Genomic DNA, 27,901 nt, shown 5'->3' on the forward strand with positions numbered 1-27,901 from the left:
CCAAATAAATAGTTGCTGCATTTTTTTATTTTTTCAGACAGAAGAGATTGCAAAACAGAAAAGCTCAGGAAAGGAGACCAACAACTCAATCAGCAATATTTCTATTAATGGCATCAAAAAACTGAGCATAAATAAAATGGGGGAGAAGTAAGAGATAAACAGCCGAAGTTTATGTCTTTTATTATCTGATTGCAGATACAAACCAAAGTGGCAATACTGTGGAAGATGTGCTATGAACGATTTTTCAGAAATATTGTCAAGGGGAAGAAAGGAAATATCTTCTTATGCTTAGTAATATTTTTAATAGTGGTCTGCAGGAGAAAAATATTGTCGTTGAGTGTTGCAGTTTTGTGTGGCTGAGTTCTGGTGGAGAAGGTGGGGGTGGGTCTGCAGGGGTGGCTTCTGCAAGAAGCAGCCAGAAGCTCTCTGCAGGCCCGACAGAGCAAACACCAGCTGGCTCAAGGCTGGAGTTGTTGTTGACCAAGGCCAAGTCCATCACCGATGGTGACAGCGCCTCTGGGAATCACATTTAGGAGAAAAAAAATACAAGCAGCTGCTTTTTGCCACCAGAGAAGGGATTGAGAAGATGTAATAAACTGTGCAGGCACCAAGGCCAGAGAAGGGAGGGAGGAGGCACCCCAGGTGCTGAAGAGAAAGATGCCCCTGCAGCCTGTGGAGAAACCCATGGTGGATTGGGTGTCCCCACGCAGCCCATGGGAAAGGTCAAGACCCCACCTGCAGCCCATAGAGAGGTCCCACCCTGGAGCAGGAGGAGCCATACAGAAGATGCTGTTGGAGCAAGCCTCTGCCAGCACTTGCAGCTGGTGACGAGCTGAAGACCCTGGGAAAAGACTCATGCTGGAGAAGTTCGTGGAAGACTGTCTTCCGTGGGTGGGACCCCATACGGGAGCAGGGGAAGGGTATCAGGAATGCCCCCCCCAGCTAAGAAGGAAATCAACTCATGAGGAACTGACTGAAACCCCCAGTCCCTGCCCCTCCCTGTGCCACAATGCGGGGAAGAAAAGAGTGAAATCATGACCAAAGTGAAGTCTGCTATGAAGGGAGGGGTGTAGAGAGGTGCTTTAAGATCTGACTGCACTTCTAATTACCAGAGTCTGGTGTCACTGGGTGTGCAGGGCAGTGCCATAAATTAGAGAGTTTTCTTTCCTTTCTTCTGTGTTGAGTCTGTTTTGCCTGGGCCGCTAATTGCTCAATGATCTCTCCCTGTCCTTATCTCGACTCCTGAGCCTCTCGATATATATTTTGTTCCCGTCCAGCTTAAAAGGGGAGTGATAGCATGACTTTGGTGGGCATCTGGCCTCCAGCCAGGGTCAAACCACCACACTGAGAAAGCTGATGATATCAAAAAGGTAAAAGAAATAATAGAAAAAAAAGGAACTGGACTCTGATCTGAAGCAGTATGGATAGCTCAGAAAAATCCAGCAAGTAGGACAGTTTTAAAGCTATATATCAGGATTTTCTCTTATCCTTAAATACTTTTAACTTTAGTCTTTTTCCATGAACAAGAACCAAGATATTGCAAGGTAGTTCTCAACAGTCTTTCATCTTTGATTAGAGATTTCAAGCAGATTACACTGATGTAAATTTTACTACGAAGTCATATAATGATTTAACTGAAAAGGAACTCTGCTATCACAACTGTATGACATTCTGTGAACTGTGATATCAAATAATGTGTTAAAAATGGACTATTTTAATTTGAATGTCTGAATCTATAAAAATTATTACCCAATAAGAATCAGGTGTTGCTTTTTAGTTTATAGTATCTCATTGGCCTAAGAAAAAAAAAAAAGGTAGTTCAGGGAATAATATACTAGACTTTTCCAGTTCATCTCTACCTGTAAAGTATTTCAGACACAGAGCACAAAACACAAAAAACCCATAATATAACCCTCTGAAACCCCAATGAATCATACAGAATACTGTTGTATTGAAGTTCTTTTGACCAGAAAACCCTATTCTTTTCACTCTTATTTCAGATACGTTGATTTAAACCCAATGTACTCCATGAGCACACTGCTATAGGAAAGATCTTTAAACACCACTCTGATGAAGAAAACAGATTACTAGCGGATAATTCAACAGTGTTTGCTCAGCACTACATGTCGCTTCATCTGATTAAATATACAAATTTAAATAAAGGACTTCTGAAATGAAGCAGTAATTGACAATGGACCAGTTCCAGGGCTTCATGATTGTAGGGCAAAGAATCTACCACATAAAAGAACATTAGAAATCTGCCAGTCATTTATTTATCTGCCAGATGCCTTTATGGTGCACTGTTGGATTAGATAATTTTCCTTTCAGAGATGCATGTATATCTTCAGGTAGTTAGGCTGACAGAGGAAAAGGTGGAAGAGGGTAGGATACTGAGCAAAGTGCCTCTGCTTTCCTCTCCATCTCCATGGCCAGAATTCAAATTTAAGCAGGGGAATAAAAAAAAAACATGTATGCTACAACTACCACTCAGCTGAGAGATGACAGAGGCAAACCAGCTCTCCTCGGCAGAAATGGCAAAGGAAATAAGAACCCTGCTTCATCCCTCACTGCTGGGAAATGTGGCAACATCAGAGATCTATAAAGCTGATATCATGTGGTCAACCTGGAAAAGCAATTTCTATTCCCTCTCCTTTGTTCTCATTGTTAATATATTTGAATTAAAAGAGAATCAAGGCTTCTTAAGAGTTTATGCTTAATCCTTCTATACTCTTTCTCCAAAAATATCTTTAAGACTTCAGTTTCTCCTTTAGATTTCTGCTAATATAAAATACATTAATTTAGCTGTCAGTGGAATTACTTCATTATTTTATTTTTTTTCTCTGCCCCTTTTCCCAGCTATTTATAGATCTAGAAAAAAAAATTTTTAATAGTCCATATGTTCTGCTTGATTCTTGAAAGACAATGAAATATATAACACAAAAAACTCGGAATGCTATATGGTATATCATAGAATCATAGAATCATAGAATGGCATGGGTTGGAAAAGACCCCAAGGATCATATTGTTCCAACCCCCCTGCCACAGGCAGAGACACTAACCTCCAGGCCTGGATCTACACAAGGTTGCCCAGGGCCCCATCCAACCTGGCCTTGAACACCTCCAGGGATGGGACATCCACCACCTCTCTGGGCAGCCTGATCCTGCACCTTACCACTCTCTCTGTGCCTTGCACAGGTAGATGACATCAATTGCCTTCCCTTTATCTACCGATGCTGTCACTCCATCATAGAAAGTCACCAGATTGATGAGGCACGACCTTCCCTTGGTGAAGCCGTGCTGGCTGTCCCGGATCACATGCTCTTCCCTCATGTGCTCCAACATCTCATCCAGGAGGATCTGTTCCATGATCTTCCCAGGCACAGAGGTGAGGCTCACCAGCCTGCAATTCGCTGGGACTTCCTCGATCCCTTTCTTATAAATCGGAGTGACGTGACCTTTTTTCCAATCCCCAGGGACCTCTCCTGTCAGCCCGACTTTTCAAATAGGATGGAGAGCGTCTCAGCAACCACATCAGCCAGCTCCTTCAGGACCCTGGGATGCATGTCATCCGGCCCCATAGACTTGTAGACATCCAGTGTCATGAGGTGGTCTAGGACTTGCTCTGCTCTTACAGTGGGGGGAGGGAGGATTTACTCCCCCAGTTCCCACCTAGAAGTCCAGGGATGAAAGGTTCTGGGACTTGAAAATTATGAGAGTCCTGTCTGCCGGAGAAGACTGAGGCAAAAAACTCATTCAGTACCTCAGCCTTCTTCCACATCAGTTGCAGCCAATTCTCCTTTCTCATTTACCAAGGGGGGTACGCTCTCTTTGGCCTGTCTCTTCTGGCCAATGTACCTGTAAAATCCCTTCTTTTGTTTTTAACATCCCTTATCAAGTTCAGTTCCATCTGCACCTTGGCTTTCCTGATCCCATCTCTGCAAGTCTGAACAGCATCCCTGTATTCTTTCCAGGCAACAGAGCCTTGCTTCCAGAGCTTGTTCTTGCCTTTCTGTTCCCTCAGTTTGACCAGCAGGTCCTTGCCTAGCCATGTTGGTCTCCTGTCCCTCCTGCCCACTTTCTTATTCAGAGGGACAGAGAGCTCTTGAGCTCTCAGAAAGGCATCCTTAAAGAGTAGCCAACTTTCCTCAACATTTCTGTCTCTAAGGACCACCTCCCAGGAGATCTTGGCCAACAATTCCTTAAACAGCCTAAAGTTTGCTCTCCTAAAGTTCAGGGTCCTGATCCTACTCTTTGCCAGGCCCACATTCCTTGAGATCACAAACTCAATTAGGGCATGGTTGCTGCAGCCCAGGCTGTCTCCAATCTTAACACCTTTAATGATCTCTCCCACATGCGTGAGCTCCAGGTACAGCAATGCATCACCTCTGGCTAGTCTGTTCAATACCTGAACCAGAAAGTTTCCATCAATGGACTCCAGCATTCTCCTGGATTTCTTGCAGCTCGCCATGTGGTTTTCCCAGCAGACGTCTGGGTGGTTAAAGTCCCCCATCAGGATGAATGCCTGTGACCATGATCCCTCCTGCACCTGAAGGAGGAAAGCCTCATCAGTAGTCTCTCTTTGATCAGGTGGCCTGTAGTAGACCCCTATCACCAGCTGCTCTTTATTAGCCCCATCCCTAATTCTGACTTACAGGCTTTCAACCTGCTCCTGACCACTTCTCAGAGAGAGCTCCTCACAGTCTATCCACTTTTTAACAACTCCCCCACCCTTCCTTCCTAGCCTATCCCTTCTGAAATGATGATACCCTTCTACAGGGTTATTCCAGTTGTGGGAATCATCCTGCCGTTTCCCTGATTGCAACTAGATCATGATTTTCCAGTGACAACATGGTTTCCGATTCCTTCTGCTTACTACCCATGCTGCATGAGTTGGTATAAAGACACTTCAGCTGGGCTTTCTGACTCATTACCTTTTTTGAGGAGCCCTCCCTCAAACCTCTGGGAGGAATCTGAAGTTTTGCCCCACTGCTTCCTAGAAGGACATTTGAAGGTTCCAGAAAGGGGGTATCCTCTGAGGAGTCCCCAGAAGTTCCTATGGGACACTTTAGAGGTATTTCACTACAATCTTGTAGAATTTCAGAATCCCCAAGCCCTTCTCTATCTCGTTGAATTTTACCCTCTTCCCCCTTCGAATCTAGTATAAAGCTAGAGGCAACTTGCTCTATCCTAGAAAGCATCACTATATCCCCTTCCCCCTTCCTACCTAGTTTAAAACTCTGTCAGTGAGGCCTGCCAACTCTTGAGCAAGGATTCTTTTCCCTCTTCGAGACAGGTGATACCCGTCTGCAGCTATCATGCCAGGTGCTGAGTAAACTGCCTTGTGATTGAAAAACCCAAAGTTACTGAGGTGGCACCAGCCCCTCAGCCACCTATTCAACACCTCTACTTTCTTATCAACCATCCCAAAGTGAGAAGTGATGCTGTGTGAATGACTGCAGAGCTTGAACCCTGATTTTGCTCTGAATAATGCCACTCAAATCACTTCCAGTCCATTTCTGTAGCACTCTGACAGCTATAATAAGAACAGTCTTGAGATACTTAAATCTAAAATAGCAAAGTAACTGATTATCTGATGTCTACATTTTTTGAAAACATTGACAGTTCACTTTAAGAATATATGCAGAACATATCTGGAGCCTGATGTGTTGATGATCCATATTTTATATGGAAAAGTTCTCAAGTTGCTTAAATATACTGTTTGAGTATACCTAACAAACAGATAATTTTGGTTTAATAAGCTGTTAAGCAATTATGGTGAGTTAAACCAACTTAGTAGTGCTAATTGAATTTTATATAGTGGATTGGGTGCCAGACCAAGTGATGAAGATGAAAATCCAGTTTCAGGTTTCTCTTTAGCCTGAGGAGGTTCAGACTCAAAACTTTACAAAAGCGTGAACTAGTCACTGTGTCATGGGTTTAGACTGGGAAGAAAACCTATTCTATCTGTATCATTTCCCATTGTGAAGCTAAGAATAAAAGTTTAATGGAAGAAAAGAAGGAAAAATTATGGAATGGAAACTTATCCTAGTTTAGTCACTCAACAAGGAACAGGATCTCAAAACTTTATTATTTTCTTCTTGAAGAATATATGTATTTTATATTTAATAGCCCTCTTGATCACCTTGATAGCAGGAGATAGCCCAAAGAGAGCTCAGGCTTTCTGGACAGAGAAGGTGTGTTTTTTAATTACATCTCAGGGAAGACTACATGCCTACTCTATCTCTTCAATGAAGAGAAGCACATTACTCTGCTTCAGGCTGTTATTACTTGGTGCACTGACTTAACTTTGGGCAGCAAAAAAAGAATATTTTCCTTATGTGATCTGTGTTCAGAAGGAGAACGCTTATCACAAATCGTATTCATGATATTGTATTGAAATCAAACATAACAAGATAGTGTGGAGAGACAGTGAGATTACCATAGGCTCTGATCCTATCAGGTGGGCTGAGCAAGAACTGCAGAGTGCCTGTGCGGAGCATGTGAATGTTCTTGGAGTATTTGGTAAGACAGAGGTAACTGTGGTCTTTCCTAGAAATCAAGAAATCCCAAAATATTTCCTTTTAATACATTGTTCATCCCCCCCAGCCCATCTCTCCCCAGACTGTAAACTTCAAGGGCCCTGTAACATGCAAAAATAAGAATTTTACATAAGGGCAATATTTCAACTCACATACCTACATTTTCCCTTAGAAAGGCAGTTTTCCCTTCCTTCAAAGCACACGGATCTGACAGTCAAATTTCTGGGACAGGCTTGTCTTTTTTGTATGTTTTTGTAGCATCTTGCATAGTAGGGAGCCTGTCAGTGTTTTGGGCTCTTCAGCACTAATGCATTACAGATTATTCCATAAGGTTGTATGTCTGTCTATTTCTTTCCTACCTGATAATGACAGGGAAAGTATAATTTTGCTGGACCGTATAGAAAGAGAAAAACAGAAATGGCTGACAGCTTGTCATAAAATACAACATACTGGAGAACAAAGATGTGAAAAAAATATAAACTTTACCAAAAGGAAGTAGTAATAAACATCTTGAACAAGGTCACTAGGGAAGTTGAGTTTATCATAACATTACTTTCCAACAAATCCTCTGAAAGATGGTGTAGAAGAGTGAAATGAACAGAACAATGAAATCATTGCCCATTACCTCCTATTGGCTTTTCCAAGAACTATTTCCATATCATTGTGTTGATATGAGGGAAGACAAACACAATTACTTTAATTTTCTGTGTGTTGTTTTGAAAGATTGAGAGTCCTGAAAGTAGTTATATGGCTGCCTCTTCAATGTGTAAATTTATGCCTTATTTCTTGGAAAGTCTAACGTTACTAAAGGATGATGAAGCAAAAACGCCATGTACAAAACAGTTGGTATTTAACTTATTAGCATGTACACATTAAGTACCCCTCACCTAACAAAGTGACCGGACTGTTTCATTGACTGATTTTTGCATGTCTAACCTTCCTTGGGATCTACGATATTATATGCTAAAATTGACTTTCCTAGTGGTGATCTCCTGTTGAGGGCAGTCTCTACATATATAAGGTGATTAAAAACTTCTGTGGCAGCAAGATAGACTTTATTATTCTTATTTGTGTATCTCATTCCATTGACTGTCCATTTCTTCGTTTTAGTAGAAGACAAGTAAGATGGTTCAAGATCTATAAGATTCACATTGAATTACTCATATCTGTATAATGTTTAATTCAGAAAAAAGGAGACAATATTTTTTCTCACATAAAAAATCTACTTATATTTCTGATAGTTTAATCTTCATGACATTGAGAAAAGATAAAGAATCCAGGAAACAAAGATTTTTACACAATAATATTTAATTATGTGTGCCTGTTAGGTTTAAGAAATAAGTAACAAAAGGCAACATGTTATCTGTACCTATATTAAATGGTGATGACATACTAAAGGTCATAAAACTGCTCCTATTAAATTTATCATATGACAGTTAAACAAAAGATATTCAAAGGCAACTGACAAAAAAAGAGAAATCTCTAATTATCCTATGAAATTCATTGTTATATCATTTTAATATTTAAAATTAATTAGTAGTTCACACAGAAGATTGTGTGTGTGCTTATGCACATATTATATATGCTTCTGCATATACAAGCAGAACTTGCCTGAGGTTGGAAAGAAATATCTTTTATTTGAAATCATTTTATAGAAGAAAGTCTTATACCCAAATCATAGGGAAACCTCTGCCTTTGTCTGAAATTTCCAACACCTGACTACAGACACAAAATAAACTCACTGAATCCTTAAAACTCTCTCAGTGCTGAAAAAGGATGTGGTGAAACCTGACTGAAGTATGCAAGAAAACCACATGCTCATGGACAAGCTTAACCTGTAGACTTGTAAGAATGTACCATCCATTCATCATTATGGTATGAAAGCCGAAAGGAAAAAAACCCACTGAAAGAGTTGTCAGGGCCTGGAACAGGCTGCCCAGGGAGGTGGTTGAGTCACCATCCCTGAATGTGTTTAAAAGACGAGTAGATGAGGAACTTAGGGATAAGGTTTAGTAGAGGACAGGTACGATTGGACTTGATAATCTCAAAGGTCTTTTCCAAACTTGTGATTCTGTGATTCTGTGAAAGTTAAGATTGCTGACTATTCACAAGAAAATACAACTGTCTGTTGAAATCAAATGAGATTGAGCACATTACTGCTCTGTTACAATAACAAAGAGTTGGTACTAGACAAACACGCTATGCAAAAAAGATGACAGCCCACAATATAGAAAAATAAGACTCTCTTGATTTCTTGTATATTAGTTAGTTATAATGTGGAGCACATGCTGGAAAGATGTAATTATTAAAAGCTGCAGACCATTAAAGATGCACATCATAGATCCCAGAGGCCAGATGAGTTCATTCTGGTGGGTGTATGGCAACAAGATAGATATAGCTGGAGAGAACCATTCATTCTAGAAGGCCAATGAGTCATACTTGGCCAGTTTTTCATGTTTTGATTTAGCTGATCTTACTAGACTTTTGGATCAAGTCCTTATGCTTCTCATTCATGAATCACTATACAAAGTTTGGACTCATCCTACTCAAAATCACCAGTAAGTTAGTACCTAGGAACAGAGGGAACCAGGCACTGAAACTGGTGTTGCTCCTTGTTGTTCTAGTTATACTACTATCAGGTGCAACTTACACACTCTGGATCCTCAGGTGAGCTGCTCCTCTTCAGATGCAGAATTAATTTTTGCTTGTCCTAGTATGCTGATTTTATCCATTTATGGTCTTATGCTGCTCCATATAAATAAGAAAGGCTGTTTATCGTGAAGGAAATAATTACATTGGTCTGTGAAGAAGACATGACCATACCCAGAACCCTACTATTAGTTTGTACATGTCAACAATGGAATTGACACGCCTGTATTGAAGACATAGTCAGGCACAACACATAAATGTGTATGTGGTATGACAGAAATAGGCTGAAATGGAAGGTAAAAAAATGGTATTTTAAGGTTTTGTTCAGTTATAAAGAATCATTGAAAATCAATGCTGGCATTCAGGAGAAATGCAAAAATTTTTGTCAAAAAACCATCAGACTTGGGTATGGAGTATTTTTCTTGCTTTTAGATAGATAATTCTGGAAACAGTGATTTTGAAAAGAGGTAGATAGATAAAAAAGTGAGAGTCAACTCTACTTTTCCCTTTGTTTGGTGAAATCCTGGTATATACTCACTAGGAGATAAATAGATTACCCTATACAGAGATATACTGAAACATTTGATTTTGTATTTTAGAGAGGCTTTGGCAAATCTTCACCTGCATGAGCATTTGTACAGGACATTGTAAAAAATCTTTGTCTCCCACCCTCCCATCTGAGAGTCAAAAGGATCTCTTTCCCGGTTTTAGCAAAAAAAAAAAGCCAAAACTGGGAGTAAATTGATTTATGTGCATCTGACATTTGACCTGACCATAAATACTTGCTATTGTATAGGCCTAGAACATATGTAGGTACTAAAAAAGAAATATATACTGCGGAAGAAGAGTGAAATAAATTCAGATTCACACAGCAATCTGACATGAAGGGATGAATTTAATTTATTTTGCTGTGTATTGACAAGAGGTCCAAATCATCTATCTCTCTGCTTCTTGCTTTGTTATCCTTCAACCTTCAATATTTATGTAAAGGATTTTTTTTCTTTAAAATACAGGACATATCACTACTGTTTTGCTTTGGTTTTTACCTTTTCTAGCTTGACTAAAAGACAGAATAATTTCAAAAACTGAGGTGTTTTTTTTCAGGCAAATGAGTGTATTTCACCTTGATAGAAACTGAATGCATTTTGTCATCCCTTTTAACACTATTTAAAACAGTAATCCCCTGTTCTGACTGTTTTCTTAGATTCTTCCTCACATTCACAAAAGTCACACCTCATTCAGCACTGATTCTCACATCACCCATGTGGATGTTGTTCTACATAAAATGAGGATCGTACCATCTTTTTCTGAAAATGAACTATGGAAAGGTGCAGTGTTTATGAAAGTGAACTGACAATGGCTTCTATTCAGTCACTAGCTTCGGGAGAATATGCAAACATTTTGCTGCCAGTTATTCCTCTTGCAGATGTAGTTGAGAAGGACTGAGGCAACAGCAGCTGAAATAAATGCAATTTGTGCTTGCAGTGGCAGCTGGGACATGAGTGTTCAACATGGATTCACAAAGGGGAAATCATGTCTGACCAATATAATAGACTTCTGTTATGGCATGACTGTGTGAGTGGATGATCAGAGAGCAATAGATGTTGTCTACTTTGGCTTCAGTAAGACTTTGCACTTGGTCTCCCATAGCATCCTCATAGGCAAATTTAGGAAGTGTGGGTTAAATGAGTGGACAGTGAGGTGGGTTGAGAACTGGCTGGATGGCAGGGCTAAGAGTGTTGTGATAAGCAATGCAGAGTGTAGTTGGAGACTTGTAGCAAGTGGCTTGCCCTAGGGGTCAGAACTTGGTCTGATCTTATTTAACATATTCATCAATGACTGGATGAGGGGACAGAGTGTATCCTCATCAAATCTGTTGGTGATGCAAAACCACAGGAAGCCATCAACACACCAGGAGGCTGCACTGCTATTCAGCTAGATCTGGGCAGACTACAGTATTGGGCAGAGAGGAACTAAATGAAATTCAGCACATGTAAGATCCTATCACAGAATCATAGAATTGTAGGGGTTGGAAGGGACCTCTATGGAGGAATAACCCAAAGCACCAGTACAGGTTAGGGGTTGACCTGCTGGAAAGCAGCTCATGAGAGAAGGACCTGGGAGTTCTGGTGCACAGCAAGTTATCCATGAGCCAACAATGCACACCTGTGGCCAAGAAGGCCAATGGTATCTTGGGGTGAATCAAGAAGACAGTGGCCAGCAGGTTGAGGAGGTTCTCTTCTGCCTTGGTAAGGCCACATCTGGAGAACCGTGTCCAGTTTTGGGCTCCCCAATTCAAGAAAGACAGGAAACTACTGGAGAAAGTTCAGTGGAATGCTGCAAAGATGATGTGGAACCTGGAGCACCTCTCATATGAGGAAAGGGCAAGAGAGTTGGGTCTGTTTAGCCTAGAGAAGAGAAGATTGAGCCTATAAATATCTAAAGGACACAGGTCAATAGTATGGGGTCAGACTCTTTACAGTGGTGACCAGTGATTGGGTAAGAAGCAATGGGCACAAACTGAAACACAGGAAGTTCCATCTCCACAGAAGAAAAAGCTTCTTCAGCTTTAGGGTGACAGAGCACTGAAACAGGTTTCTCAGAGAGGTTTTGGAGTCTCCTTCTCTGGAGATATTCAATACAGGGCACTTGGACGTGGCCCCTTTAAAACCTGCTCTAGGTGATACTGCTTTAACAGGGGGGTTGGACTAGGTGATCTCTAGAGGTCACATCCAACTCCTACCATTATGTGCTTCTGTGATAAGTAATTTACCTCACTGTAGCTTCTTCAGTCTATTGTCAGAGCTGTCAGGACTGCTGAAAGGACCTCACTCTGAAGTCTGAGCCAGACCTAACCAAAAAATGTGACCTTGCATGGGATGGAGAGATTTCTCTTGATTAGGCTAACCAGAAGAAATGACTGTCATGACACAGAATTTCTTCAAAATATATGGGGTGCACAAAATCCACATTTTGTAACTTCATCACTTCATCTGTCTGACACAGGTTCTTCTACCCCTACATTAGCAGCTGCTTTTTACTATATTTAGTCCCAATGGAATCCTTCTACAGTAAGATATGATTCATCAAAGATGATAGTGTCTAGCCAAATATGAATATCTGACTGTTTCCCTCCCCTTGAGAAAGCTTTTGCAGGTCAGTGTTGAAGCATACATGTCAATGAATAAAGCAATTTCATCTTCTGTATCATCAGTCTGGTATATTTCAATGGGTAATAAATCCATGCAGAATAAAAAAAAGTTGTATTATCAATGACATCATAAGGATCTCAAGTCTATTTCCTAATTTTTTCATACAATATGTTGATAATACTTTTGTTGTTCAGAAATAGTCTTACCTTGCCTTCTATGGACTCCTCTGGAAAGCAAAAAATTTAATGCATTTACTGTTACAAAAAGAATAAGAAATAAAATACAATTACTTTTTTTCTTACTAATTGTCAGTGCAGAGACAAAAGAGGTGTATAGACTCTCACACAAGATTTATTTTTTTGTTACTCTTCAACAGAAAATTATACCTGATTCTTATTCCCATGTTTATTAATGAAATTCTACAGAATTTGATATAAAACTTTCCTTCTGGCTTACAAAGATTCTCTAACACAGGGTCAGTCACAGTAGAACTTATATATACATATAAAGACAGATTTTATAAATATATTTCGTAGTTAATTCACAATATGTTATACATGAACACAATTCACCTTCTCGTTATCCAGAATTGAAACAGAAAATGGTTGGATTCAATTAAAGATGTAGGCTCCTAAAGGAAAAAAAATAAAAAAGGATTAAAAAATATCAAAAAGTACATTTCATGCAAGCTTAGAATGCATTTTGTTTAGGTTTTCAGCTGTAGATCACTGATTTTTAACCTAGTTTAACAGTGCCTGAAACTTGTTACCCTTTGAAGGCTCTTTGGCAGTTCATTTGAAGCAATCTATTTGATGCAGCTTTCTAGAGAAAAATGTCCATATAAAGAAAATTAGTCCAATGAAAACAGACCTTGTTGTCAGTCTCAACTGAGGACACTGAATAAAAGAACATGAAGATTGTTAAGGGATTGTTTACCTTACTGAAACCAAATCCCCCAAAGACTTCATAGCCAGAGGGAAGGAAAGAGGTAAGATGCATGTGAAAAGAAAGGAAGAAGAGGAGATTTTCCCCAAAATACAACTTCAGGAAAAAGAACCAAAAAAACAACACAAAAACCCAAACAAACAGCCCCCCCCCCTCCCCCCAACAAAAAACACACACTCCTCCAGGCAACATAAGAAAAGATCTGTAACCAAAACATGGAGGAAATACTACATATGAAACTACAATGAAGTATTATGGGATACTTTGATTTATTTAGCTCAGGAAGATGGTTTCTAGAACGTCTCCTCAAGCACGCTGTAGGTAAACTTCAGAAATGTTCTGCTTTTTGTTACTGATATTGCTATGCCAAAGAATGCTTATTCTCTTCTCTGAGCTAGAAGAATTTATATGTGGACTGTTCTAAAAGGAATAAAACTCTGTCTTTTAAGTAAAAATTGTGACAAATGTCCCATCCTTACAACTTAAAGTTGTAACACAGAGTGTAAAAAGCATAGAAACATAGAATCATAGAATGGTTTGGGTTGGAACAGACCTTAAAGTTCATCAAGTTCCTACCCTCTGCCATGGGCAAGGACATCTCTCACTAGTCCAGGCTACTCAAGGCCCCATCCAACCCAACCCTGAACACCTGCAGGAAAGGGGCATCCAGCATCTCCCTGGGCAACCTGTGCCAGTGCCTCACCACCCTCACAGTGAAAAACCTCTTCCTAATATCCAGTCTAAATCTAGTCCCCCTATCTGCTGGCCATGCTCCTCTGATGCAGCCCAGGATATAGTTGACCTGTATTGATGATGATTCCCCCAATCCAGCTGCAAGACCTTGCAGTTATTGTTATTGAACCTCATGAGGTACACATGGGCCCACTTCTCCGGATTCCTCTGGATGACACCCTTTCCTTCTGGCATGTCAACTGCACCACTCAGCTTGGTGCACTTGCCTTGCTATATCCTATACTATAAACTGTTAATGAAAAGGCTGAAGAGCTCTTGTGCTTAAGGTCAGTTCCAAATTACTCAGTGGTTTCAAACCAGCCCCCTGGTATTACCAGTGATTAGATTTAGGAGTGCTGAATCCATGTAGGAAGAAAAAACCTGTGCCCCCATTGCTGATGCTGTGTGCTTTATGCAGAACTGAGGGATCTTAGAGGCTATTAACACCACCAAAATAAATAAAAGTCTAAGAAACAAACACATACAAAGAGAGAGAAAGAGCAAAAATTTAAATCCAGCTTTTCTAAATGGAATCAAAATGGAAGGATTCTGGCTTTCAGCTTGTGGTAATGCACTGAATATTATGCAGAACATTTTAGTAGTTGCCTTCTGACTGCTGTGGAGAGGAAAGATTGGAGGAACACACTGTTTTTAAATAGTGGATGGAGAAAGAGTTCATGATTGGCGTATTCTTTGAGAATCAGTGTATGCTTACCTGTAACCAAACATCTATCCTTGCAAAGATACAATGCTTTTAATAGTCTGTTCCAAGGCTTTCTCTCCTTCTTTTTCATCATCCTGTATCAATTCTTAAGAGCATATGCAGCAATTCAAAGCTGCATCACTTCAATTCAGCAACATCACTTCTATTCTTCTAATTTCCTTCCTGTGCACTCCATTCCTTCCCACAGTTATTTCTTCAGTGTGTAATTTTGTCTAACCCTTCTTTTCTATCCATTCCTGGTTCCTGAGGGAAGTATTTATATCTTTAATTATGCTACTCTTTAAAGCACAATTGTCTTCAGGTTGCTGCCATTCAGTCATTGAATCAGAAACCCTTGCTATCCCTTATGCTAAAAAAAAAAGTCCTTTGTGGACTGAGAGTCTGTGGCTCACCTTAACACCTCTTCATAGAGCTGAGAAAAGGCAGACCTCTGACAAACAGGGCTGGAACATTTCTACATTGCAATAAACTACTGGATAGAACAGAAGAAAAATAAAAATATCATATTTGAGTAAGAAATTTAAAATGGTAGCCAGATTTTTCCTTCCAGAACCTTTTATATAAGAGAAGAAAAGAGTTCATGAATAAAACTTTATAGTCTTACCAACTGTGGTGCCTATGCTATATTTGTGGTATCCATGCTATATTTGTAAGTGGTTGCTCTGGTGCACTACATCACAAAAATTAAAGTAAGAAATTTTTCCCGTAATGACTAGTTTGAAAAATCATAAAATATTTTCCCACTATTGTGTTCTTTTTCATTTAATATATTGGAACTATATGCTTTTTGAGATACAGTTTACTTTTCAGGATATGGCGGAATCAGATGAACAAATGACTTGAATTTCAGATTCCTCTATGCACTGTGACAGTGCGTCCTTGCTAAGAATCACAGTTCCACCTAGTATTATTTTGGTTTAACTCCTGCTATTTTTCCAACACAGGTTCTGACTCAACGCAGCAGCAGGTTCAGCCAATTTATACCCAGTTATTATTATTTACATTGGAATAACATCCACCTCCAATCAAGATCAGGATCCTTTTTCTTTGAAATCAAACATAGGATGCAACATAGCACCATGATTTTTGACCTAGAGCTACTGACAACAAATTACCACACAATAATCCTACTTTTTTTCTCTCGTTTCAGTGGTTCCCCTGTTATCCCCTTCCTAATCTTCACCTATCTTTCTTGATATAACAATCTCATTAGATTTTGATGATGTCTTGTCATGACGTGTTATAGATAAATGACCAGTTAATTATGTGTTTTGTTTTAAAATCATTCATTAACACTATCTTTGCAATTCTTTTGAAAAAGAGCAAGTTGTGAAAAAGAAGAATAAATTCATTTCAGATTGGAGCTTTTGCAGCAACTAACCTGAAGTCGGGGTATTCATATTCAGTGAAGAGCAGTTCTTGTGATGTGGTTTAACTGTGACCTTAGTGCATGTTACAGGTTTAAGTCCAGAACATTTCTGCTTGCACCTGGGTACAGAAAATAAATATAAACTGACTTAGAAATGGAACCTTAACCACAGTCTTAGTTTATGTTAAAAGTCAGTACAATGGAAACTAGGGTTAATATTATTCTCCTTTTGCTAAACTTTCAGAATTTTCAGTTTCTGAACACTTAGCAAATTCTGAAAGGAAACCTTCCAGAAGACAAATCAGATTCCAAACAAGTTTTGTAGCTATGGCTCATTTCTAGAAGAACCACGTTTAAGTTTCTAGTAAGAGTCCAACAGAACAGAAAATTGAGCTTCAATCTCCTACAAAGCCAGCAAATATACTTAGCTCTATGCTTGTTACCCACTGTGAGCTTAATAGATAATAGTACACCTAAAATTTGCCACAGACAGCTGTGTGAGCAAAAATCTACCATTAAACTATGACACCTTCCCCAGTAATTCAGAAATTCATTAAAATATTTCTAATAGGCATTAGTCATCCCTCTCAAAGGGATACTAGCTTTCTTGCAATGAAGAGATATTAAAGATAAAACTTGAGACACCAGACAAGCAATTAGCTGTGCTGATGGATCACCTAGTTCCTCATTTATTCTTTAATTGATCTGAGTTAAATAGGCATTTTGAAAAGGACCCAGTAACTGAGAAAAGTAGTCTGAGCCTAGCCAAGAACATGCAATTTTATTTATCTTTGTGTAGTCACATCCCAGATAAGTAATAACTGTAACACACATAGCTTTATCTTGTGCTTTAAATGCTTGTAAGCTTTTAGCATTGCATCTAGAGATTAGTTCTTTATACATCATAATTTGGCAAATCATGTCATAAAGGTTGACTGTCTTATGTTGTCTACTTATCCAGAACCTCCAGAAGATCAAAATAATAAGACATAAGTTGATGAACATGATCTAATAAGGAATAAATTTGACCTCACATTGATACAAAAGGGTAGCAATAGCTATGTTGAATTGATGGTACTTATTATTTTGTATTTACATTTTCTTAAGTGCAGTTTCTACTTTTTTCATATGCCTAGGACAATTATTTTTATTTTACATAAAGCTGAGCATACCTTGTCAAAGCAAGGATAATGGCATACAATGATATTTTAAAATAGACTTCTGGCTTCTAATGTAGATTTTACAAAATGTTTAACAACAGCAGCCTTTGACAATTTCATTGGCTAAAGGTTTTCTTTTCATATACAGACAGATAGCTAACCATACCACAAAAAATTTATCCACAGCTAGATTTATGGACATGTTAATCTTGATGAAAACTCCTTCAGTTTCATGGTAATATGAATCATGATTAAACACATTCTGTAACTCATAAGTGTAATTCATCCAGACTTGTCTTCAACCTTTCCTTCCTTTCCTTTCCTTTACCTCATTGCAGAAATCTACATAATTACCTTCACAATACTCATAGGATGGAAGTCTGACTATGTGGAAGCTAATGAAATGTTCCATTATTTGCCCACTAGTAGGAAAAACTAATTACTGTGAGTCTGTTGTTATTCACAAGACTGGAGTGCCACAAGTGAACCACCCATGCCACGAGTTCCCTATAGAGTTTAAAAAAAAAAAGAGTATTGTTATAAGGGCATTGTGAGTATTATTACAAGGTATGAGTATTATGGTAAGGGATCATATTTTATTTATATTTTAAGGTATATACATGTATGTATATACGCATGCACACTAAATTTCAGCCTTATAAAGTAAACAAATTAAGATAGCAGAAGATCTACACCAGTGTACTGATTTTTTTTCATTGTAGGACTTCTGCTTCAAATTAGTTCACTTATTAAAAAAGTTTCAATTATGCTGATGTTTCCTCACGTGGTAGAAATGAAGCAGTATGCATTTTGCTTTCCTTCCTTCTGTAGCTGATTATATTCACATTTTACTTTGCTGCCCAGCTTGTCTTGTGCTTCCAGTTTTGTTGAGGAAAGATAATAATTGTAGACCTCACTGACAGCTATTTGTAACCTTGTAGTCATGTTCTGAGCAGCTTCCTGGCATATTCTTTTCTCAAAGCGGAGTATGTCAAAGAGAATAATGTTTCAATGTAATACCTAGGGGCCACTTCTGGAATTTGGACACAGTTGGTGAAATTAATAGGATATATAAATTGTCAGTAATTTTTTTATTGTATTGCTCCATAGAGTTCTGCTTATTGAGAATATCTTGAGAAAGTTTTCACCTCAGAAAGCCTAATGTCAGGTTTCCAATTAAAATGGTATAATACGGGAAATAACGCACCGGATAGAAAATGTTATGCTTAAGATCTATGTCAATAATAAAATAACTGTTATCTGTACGTGAATACGAAGGGAAAATACAACACTAGATTTCCCAGTCTTTAAAAAATACACTTTTGATACGGAATGGGATTTTTTGAACTCCCTGTGTTTATAAATCCCTGGTTTGTTGTGACATGCATCAGTCCTGGATCATTTCTATCCAGGTTACTTATATGGTACCTGCTTAGATACTTAGTATCTGAAAAATACACAATTAATTTAGTCTTACAGTGTTTCTCAGAATCACAAGTTCTCATTATTCATGTTTAAAAGTGAGTGTTGTGGTAGTGGTGGTGGGGCTAAATGGGGACATGTGACATCATGCTCAAATATAAAAGTGGGTTGGCCAGAGAGAAAGAGTCACTTCTTGAGGTTAGGCCAGACACCAGTTTAAAGGTGGTGAGCAAAATGCATTGTATATTGACTGCTTCATGTATCATAATTTTCCTCTTCCTTTCCTGCGTGCTTTTATTGTGCCTTATCCCAATCTGTGAGTTTTACCTTTTTCTTCACATTTTCTTCCCCATCCCACCAGGGAGGGAGGAGTGAGTGACCGGCTGCATGGTACTTTGTTGCTGGCTGGGGCTGAACCACACGACTGTGGTTCAACAATTTGGATGGGAATTTATACATTTGGCCCCACACCATAGGGTGGGAAAAATTAGGATTCCGTGTAGACTTATCATGATTTTTAGGAGGAATCCAGATCTGCATGTTGCCACAAATGCTCTTCTACTCCAGGATCTCACTACCAGCTGTTGTGTACTAGGTCAGTGAGCCTGAGAGCACACACAGTGTAAGGCAGTAAGATGACCTTTAGTAGAAGGTCATGAAGACAAGAAAGGTGCAACTCATATGGGGAAGTAAAATCTCTGAGCAGGACATCTCAAGCTTCATCTCAATCCTCCCCTAGTAGAGAAGGTTTTATGTGCCATCAAACTTTGTCAGTTTGCTACTCTAAGACATAATTTTTCCCCTGAATACTTTATAAGGCAATGTATTTCTTATAAGCTCCCAGTGTATCAAGACCAAATTTGAAATTTAACTGTGAAACAAGAAGTGAAACTAATGATTTTCATAGAGAGGACCGGGAAAAGACAAGGAAAGTACTCAGTTCATTCATGCTGGTATCCAAAGTCTGCACAGTACAATATAGGGTCATGAAGTTCTCGGGATGCAACTGACAGCTGGAAAAACACAAATAGTGTTCCAAATTTCAAAGCAAGTCAAAAGATTGCTCAATTTATGTTTAGTCCCAGAAAAATGATGAAATAGATACCATTGGAAAACATTACTAGGCACACAAAGGAGAAAAAGGTAATAATGATTTGTGTTTCAGGGGTTATTATTTGTTTCAGTTTTAACAAAACTAGGCAGAAACATTCAAGGACATCCTAGACAGGCTGGCAGAGGGGTCCATCATGAATGTCCTGGTTTCAGCCAGGAGAGAGTTAAATGTTCACAGGAAGCTGGGGTGGGACATAACTAGGACCGGTGACCCAAACTAGCCAAAGGGCTATTCCATACCATATGATGTCATAAAAGGGGTCTGGTTGTGAAGAGGTGGATCAGCTCCAGGGCTGATCTGAATGTCCAGTTGGGTCAGATCATCAGGTGAGAAACTGCATTCTGTGTCACCTGCTTTGCATACTCTAAGCACTGTTGTTGTTCTTTCCCTCTCCCTGTCCTGTCCCAGTAAACTGTCCTTATCCAAACCTATGAGTTTTAACTTTGGCTCACAGTTCTCCTCCCCATCCTGCCAGGAGTTTCAACATGATGAAACTTAATAAGGACAAGCCAAAGTTCCTCACCTTGCAAGGCCAAGCTCCTTTCAATCCACTGGGCATTGCTTGCCTGGGGATCGGCTCTGTGGAAAAGACCCCAGGGGTCCTTCTGGGAGGTAAAGTTGAGTTAACCCACAGCGACAGTGACAGAAAAAAGGTCAACATCACCCTGAACTACAGGAAGACGGACAGGGGCAGGACATATTACGCTCCTTATGTTAGTTTTCATTAGAAACCCAATTAGAAACATTAAAAACCCAATACAGTTACTTATTTTGATATTGCTCTTCTTTTTTCCAAAATATTTGAATTTACTAGAAATTTGATTGAGTAGTGTGGAATGCAAAATGAATAGACTTTTTCAGCAATTTTTTGCAAATCTTTTGCATCACTGAATGCTGTATGTCACACAAGTGTATTTTTATGTATTCAGCCCGTAAATGCCTTTAGTGAGTATAAGAAAACCAAACAACAGTCAGTTGCAGATCTTAGATAATGAGTAATGAATAAGTGAAGTAAACAAGTCACAGTAATTCACACAAATAACCTTCCATGAATGTTGTGGAAATTAGCTAATAACATCTACATTTACAGAAATTGGCATTAATTTGAAAATAATTTAATACAAGCCTGAAGTCTAGATTAATTAGAAGATTTATTAATGAGAATATTTGATTACTCCTCCTATATACAACCTGTGTATGGTAAACAGTGCAAGATCACACGTGGAAGTGAAATGTCATGTTTCTTCTGTATTTATAAAAAATGCTTTAGAAAAATGTAATTGTGGGTTTCCCAATCACCAGTTGGAAACCAGTTAATTCAGTTACAAACTTATTTTTATTAATTTAGCAGGCGGCAGATACGCAAACATTGCTGGGAGGCCAGAGAGTCTCAGCTCTACCAACGGCGCGCACGGTCCCCATCCGAATTTAGGTTTTTATAGTCTTTTAGTTCCAGGTCCTGATTGTTTCACTGAGGCTTTTTCTGCACATGTGCCAGTTGTTGTTAGGGGGTCGTCTTCTACCTCCTGGTGGTCGATGGGATGAAGTTGCTCCTCTTCCTTACTTGCCCCTTAGTTGACCCCTCTCCCATATTTGGTCATCTTTAACAGCAAGCTCATTCATTGGCTACTTGATTTCTATGGTTTCTACTTCTAAGTTACCTATAACTCAATTCTATGCTTCGTTAGCAACTAACAATATATGTTACACAATCGTTCTTACAAAATCAGAATGTTACGACCTGTTTCAAGGTACATGCGGTTTACTGAACAAAGGCTCATCTATCACAAAAAGGAGGTGTTACAAAAACAAATTTCTATAGCTTGTCAAAGTCCTTTATTCCATTTTTAATTACTACAGTCATCTTTATTTTTCTGCTATATCTACATCATCAGCCATGACAATCTTATCTAACAACGGTTTAGAGATTCCAGGAACACAAAAAGCTCACTTCTTTTCCAAAGCACTATAGACAGAATTATATTGGATACTGAAACATTTCACCATTTCAGTTTTTCTCACAGGCAAATAAGTGCCTCTAAGAACAGTTCTTTTAACTGTTCAACATCAAGAAAAGTAACCATCAGAATCTAGTCCTTAGAGAAATAACTGAAAGCATTTTCCTTTTAATCCATGAAAAGAGTAAACCAAAACCTTAAATACTAATAATGAGACACAATCTGCATGTTCTTCATTCTCTAGCTATCTCTATTTGGGAAAATATTTTCTCTACTTGACAATAGTCTAAAGAACTTACATTATCCATTGTTTTTCTTGATGATAACCAAAATACAGTTACAACCTGAGCCTAGGAGTCTCTAAACCAGCTTCTAACTCCAAATAACTTTTAGCCATTCCCAGCCTTTTAGGTTCATATGTTATTTATTTAATTAGCTTTTCTGAAGTAAAAATAATCAGGCAAGGACTCAGAAATAAGTACAGCATTACAGGCACCATTAATGAAACTTCTTTTCTCATTCATGAAATCTATTGCTTAGGCAAGAGACAAATCAAAGACTCTGTAACCACAGGCTATTTGAATCTAACTCTCAATGAGTCAGAAATTAAGTGCCACTCACTATGGAAAAATAAACTGGAAAACTGAAAATGAGAATGCTACAGCAGTTCTTAGGTTTTGTTGGGGTTTTACTTGGTTTGTTGTTTTGTTTTGAGGGACATGGAGGGGTTTAAAAGGGTTTGGGGGGGCTAAGGAGATTGGTTATGGTTTGAGGTTTTTTGTTTGATTTCGTTGTTGTTGTTGTGGGGTTGATTTGGTTTGGTTGTTTTGGTTTGTTTTTTGTTGGTTTTTTGTTTTTTTTTTTTTTCAGGAAGAACAAATAGTCATTAATGCCAGATTTCTTGAAAACTTGAGGCATAGCTGTGTGAGATTACACGGTCCCAAACACAGATACCAAAACTGGTCCTATACAAACTTATCCTAGAACCAGAATCCATATTGGTAATTCATAGCGGCTTCCTATCCAAGGAGATACAACTCTCTTTTCAGGCAGCTCTATGTCGGAATGAATGAATGAAGAACGGGGCTTTGAAACCTGCAGAGGGACTTTTTACACAGGCATGTAATGATAGGGCAAGATACAATGGCCTTAAGCTGAAGGAGAGGACATTTATGAGATATTAGGAAGAAATTCTTCCCCATGAGAGTAGTGAGGCCCTGGCACAGGCTATCCAGAGAAGCTCTGGCTGCCCCTTCCCTGGCAGTGTTCAAGGACAGGTTGGATGGGGCTACGGGCAACATGGTCTAGTGGAGGTTGTCCCTAATAAGGCAATAATATCATCAATAGAGGCAATGCAAGAGAAGAAGAGACAAAGCTAGACAAGGCAACAAAAAACCTTTCAAGGAATCTATATTTAAAGAGGGGTGAAAAAAACCCCAAACAATGTGCTAAAAATGGACTGTATTACTCTGCAGCTTTGGAACATTAGAAAATGGTCCAGAAATATACAAATGCTTGGTTTTATTACACTAGCAAGTGATATCCCATGACACTTAAAACAAAGCTTTTTGAAATATGCATTAAATCAGTGTCCTATGATAATTCAAATTGAATAATATATCATTTTGCTTGAAAAAGCCCTTTGAGATCATCAAATCCAGCCATTAACCTAGCACTATGAAGTCTTCTACTAAGCCATGTCCCTAAGCACCAAATCTACATATCTTTTAAATACCTCCAGGGATGTTGACTCCACCTGGGCAGTCTGTTCCAGTGCCTGGTAATGTTTTCAGAGAAGAGTATTTTCCTAATACGAAATCTAAATCTCCCCTGGCACAACTTGAGGCTATTTCCTCTTGCCCTATCACTTATTACCTGGAAAAGAGATCAACACCCACCTGGCTACAACATCCTTTCAGGTAGTTGTAGAGAGTGATAAGGTCTCCACTCAGCCTCCTTCTCTCCAGACTAAACAACCCCAGTTTCTACAGTCACCACTCATAAGACTTGCACTCTAGACCCTTCAGCAGCTTTGTTTCCCTTCTTCAGACATGCTTCAGCACCTCAATATCCTTCTTATAGTGAGGGGCCCAAAACTAAATGCAGTGTTCTAGGTGTGGCCTCACCAGTGCAGGGTGTCAATCACGTTCCTAGACCATACTTTGATATAAGACAGGATGCTGTTGGCCTTCTTGGTGACCTGGGCACACTTCTGGCTCATGTTCAACCAGCTGTTGACCCAAACCCTCAGGTCCTTTTCTGATGAGCAGCTCTTGAGCCACTCTTTCCCAAGCCTGTAGCATTGAATGGGGTTGATGTGACCCAAGTGCAGGACCTGGCACTGACCCTTGTTGAACCTCATACAGTTGGCTTTGGCCCATCAATCCAGCCTGTCCAGATCCCTCTGTAGAGCCTTCCTACCCCCAAGCAGATCATCATTCCTGCCCAACTTGGTGTCATCTGAAAACTTAGGTGAGGGTGGACTCAATCCTCTTGTCCAGATCACTGGTAAAGAGAACTGGCCCCAGTACTGAGGGCAGGGAAACATCATTTGTGATTGTCTGTCAAGTGCATTTAACTCCATTCACCACAATTCCTTTGGACAGCTATCCAGTCAATTTTGGGGAGGTTAACTCTGGCCTGGCTGGAACCAGAACACACTGATATTTGTACATGAGCAGCCAATTTCTTGAGAAGGATGCTGTGGGAAATGGTGTCAAAGTCTTTACTAACATCCAGGTAGACAACATCCACAGCCTTTCCTTCATCCACTAAATGCATTACCTTGTCAATGAAAGAGATCAGGTCAACTAAGCAGACTGTGTTTCATGACCTCTTGAATGGGCCTGGTCACCTGGTTGTCCTTTACAAGGCAAGTAATTGCACTCAATGTGTTCTCTTGCTCTGTTCCATAACCTTCCCCAACATCAAGTCAAGACTGACAGACCTTACAGATGCTTTTTGCGGTTCTTCTTGTAGTTAGGTGTCACACTGGATGACCTCCAATGAACTGGGAGCTCCCTGGTTAGCCAGGAAATGATGAGACATGATGGAAAGTGGTTGGTGAGCACCTCTGCCAGCTCTCTCAGTATCCAATTATCCAAACATGGTTTAAAGTGAGAAAGGATAAAATTTTGTCACTGCCAACCAACTGGAATTGGAAGCTGTTTACAGGTTTGTTTTAAACAACCATAAAGCAGCATCCTGATCGTATCTTAAGGAATATTCTTATACAACATGTGTCTTGTTTTGCTTTCCTACTGCACAGCAGACTGTCATGAATCTACTTAAGATAAAGACGTGGCTCTATGCATTATCAGTATATATGCTAGTTCTAGATATTTCTAAACATTTTTCCATTTAACTATATGATTGCCTCATAGTTTAATGCCAGATATTTTTATCTTGTACAAATTCTTTGTAAAACATCAAGTAATTTATCCTAAACAGTTAGGAAATCTCTGTCCTTGGAGATAACCAAAACCTGACTGAACAGGGTCTTAGAAAACCCGTTCCCCTGTTTGAGCAGAGAGATTGAATTACGTGACCTCAAGAGGTTCCTTTCAGTCTAAGTAATTCCTGATTTTTTTGGATCAGACAACCACCACCTCAAATTCCAGAAGGAATTTCATTCCTTGCCAATACTGGCCAAATTGCAGACCATTTATCAGAGTCGAAAGGGGCAGAAGGGGATTGGGTTTATTAGCAAGATCAAGTTTGGTAAAAGTACACCATTAACTCTTCCTAGCAAACTGATGCTTGTGACATGTAATTTAAAAATGCTCAATAAAGAAAAAAATTTGCACACTGATGTAGATGACATTTTTATACACATAAAAATACATGAATGGACATGCACATTTACCTATGTACAAATAATTTCTGTTGAGTGGTAAGACTGCCTTCACTGTTTGAATTTTATCTAATTGTGTTTCTTACCACTCTCATTATCACTGTAACAAAAAAAAAGTATCACTTCGCTGGTGACACATATCCAGGTAAGATTCCAGGTAGAAATAGGCTAGGATATGCACATGGATGCTCAAATGCAGATGATATTATATCATCTGTATATGATCCTCAAATGAGAGTCATATCCAGGACCACAGAGTTCTATGTGCTATTGCTCAGGCAAAAATGACAGTTTATTACTCTGTGAAAAATTGCAAGCAGAGCTGTAGCCCTGAGATGGTATTTTTACCATTTCTTCCAAAGATTATTTTAACTCTGAGTACTACCTACACCCAGCACCTCCTCTTGCTAAATAATGTAGAAGTCTAAAACTGGTGGCCACTGCATGCCAGTATAGGACACTGAGTATGGAGACTACACATTGAAAATAAAGGTATGTTGTGACTTTCTCTGAGGCAATTGCAACTAGAGGGCTTGGAATGTTTTGGTTTTTGTGGTGGGTGGGTTAAGCCATTTATCCTAAAGATCTTAACATGAGTCAGAGTGAAGGATGTCTGAGAATTTCAATTCTGAGCAGCCCTTGGGGAAGGAAGCATAGCAGATGGCTCCTGGTATGGTAAAGAGGAAATAAAATTGCCTATGGAGTTCTATTTTAACAACTATTCTAACACTCAGAAGTAAAAAAAAAAAAAAAAAGGGAAGAAGTTGATGTGATAGCAGCAGAGTGATGGGGAGACAGATCTGAATCTGGAAATACAATTAGAAAAAAAAGCCCCAACCCACACCTGCAAAAAACAGCACCTCTTAAAGAAACCCATGGGATACTAATGAAGAACATGTATCTAGTTGGTTGGTTAGCTAATGACTTGGGGCCAGAAATACACACCCATCTCAACAAATTATTTCCCAGACATGCAGGAATACAACTATCTCAACAAAGTATGTCATTTAGACTTAGCTTGTTGTTGGTTTGTTGGGGTTTTTGTTTTTTAGCTACCAGGGTTCTTATTGGTATGAACATATAATTCAGTGCTGGTTTTTGAGAGAAGAACATCTATATGTGTGAAGGAGTGTTACTGTTGGTAATACATTTCATAAGTAGCCCAACAGAAAATATTTTCCAGTGTACACTATGTACATTAACAGAAAAGTCACCTTTTCCATATGTGCCTTCTCTTGCATGTGCAGAGCACCACACCTTTACCTTGGTGACTCTGGTGACCAAGGTGAGTGGATCTCTTTCTTTACAGACAATTGAATATTTGTTTCCTTATCTTCTAAATAGCACATCAGCACATTATGTTATTGTGCACCACTCATGAATGTGATAAGCTGCTTCAAAACACTGTAGCTGTTGAAGCCACAGTATTCAATGTAAGGACTAAATACAAAAGCAATCATGAAAGAAGAAATGCACAAAACCATAACATGTAGCAGGAGGTCATAAGGAATGGATGAAATATTCTGCAATCAGCATCTTACTTTCAAAATGCTTGATTAGAGACAGCTTTCTGCAAGCAGGAGCAACTTGCTCCAACCTTATTGCAGAAAAAAGGATGATGGCAGCATTTGGCATCCCTTCTATCATAAATGATGTCCATTGTTCAAAACTGATAGAATAACTGATAAGGTGTACTGTAACAAATCCTCACCTGTCACAGTGGAAAATGACCTAACATGGAAGCCAACAGTGTTTTCTCTTCTTGGAGGTATGGATCTAAATCCAAGGAAGGACTGAAGAACTTCACTGTGTCTCATAAAGCTCTTTTTAGCCTTTCTCATTTGAAATCTATAGCCCTGAGATACATGTGTAGGCTCCCTATGACACTGTGCAAAGTATTCACAGATCACAGCAAGCAGAGATTTTACAGGAGATAGCACATGGTGAGTTCACGAACATTTATGAGTAACCCATCCAAACAACTGCTCCGACAGTTGGAATTGTCTTTTCCAAAGGCCTTGATTTCAGGCAGAGAAGTAGACCAATTTCATACTAGTAAAAATGGAAATCCAGGAGTATGTTCTGGCATATGCCTACAAGAATTTTCCAACAGCCAAAAAAAAGAAAAAAAAAAACCCAAAACATTCCTCAACATCCTCTTCCTGTGACAACCTTGAGAATGATAACATTCACCAAACATTCTATCTGTAGAGGAAGAAACCCACCTTTCATAAGTATACTACCTGATTTCTAATCTAAGATGAATTACGCCGTGCAAAATAAC

Source organism: Gallinula chloropus, assembly GCF_964237585.1.
Source record: "Gallinula chloropus genome assembly, chromosome: 1".
NCBI classification, from domain to species: domain Eukaryota; kingdom Metazoa; phylum Chordata; class Aves; order Gruiformes; family Rallidae; genus Gallinula; species Gallinula chloropus.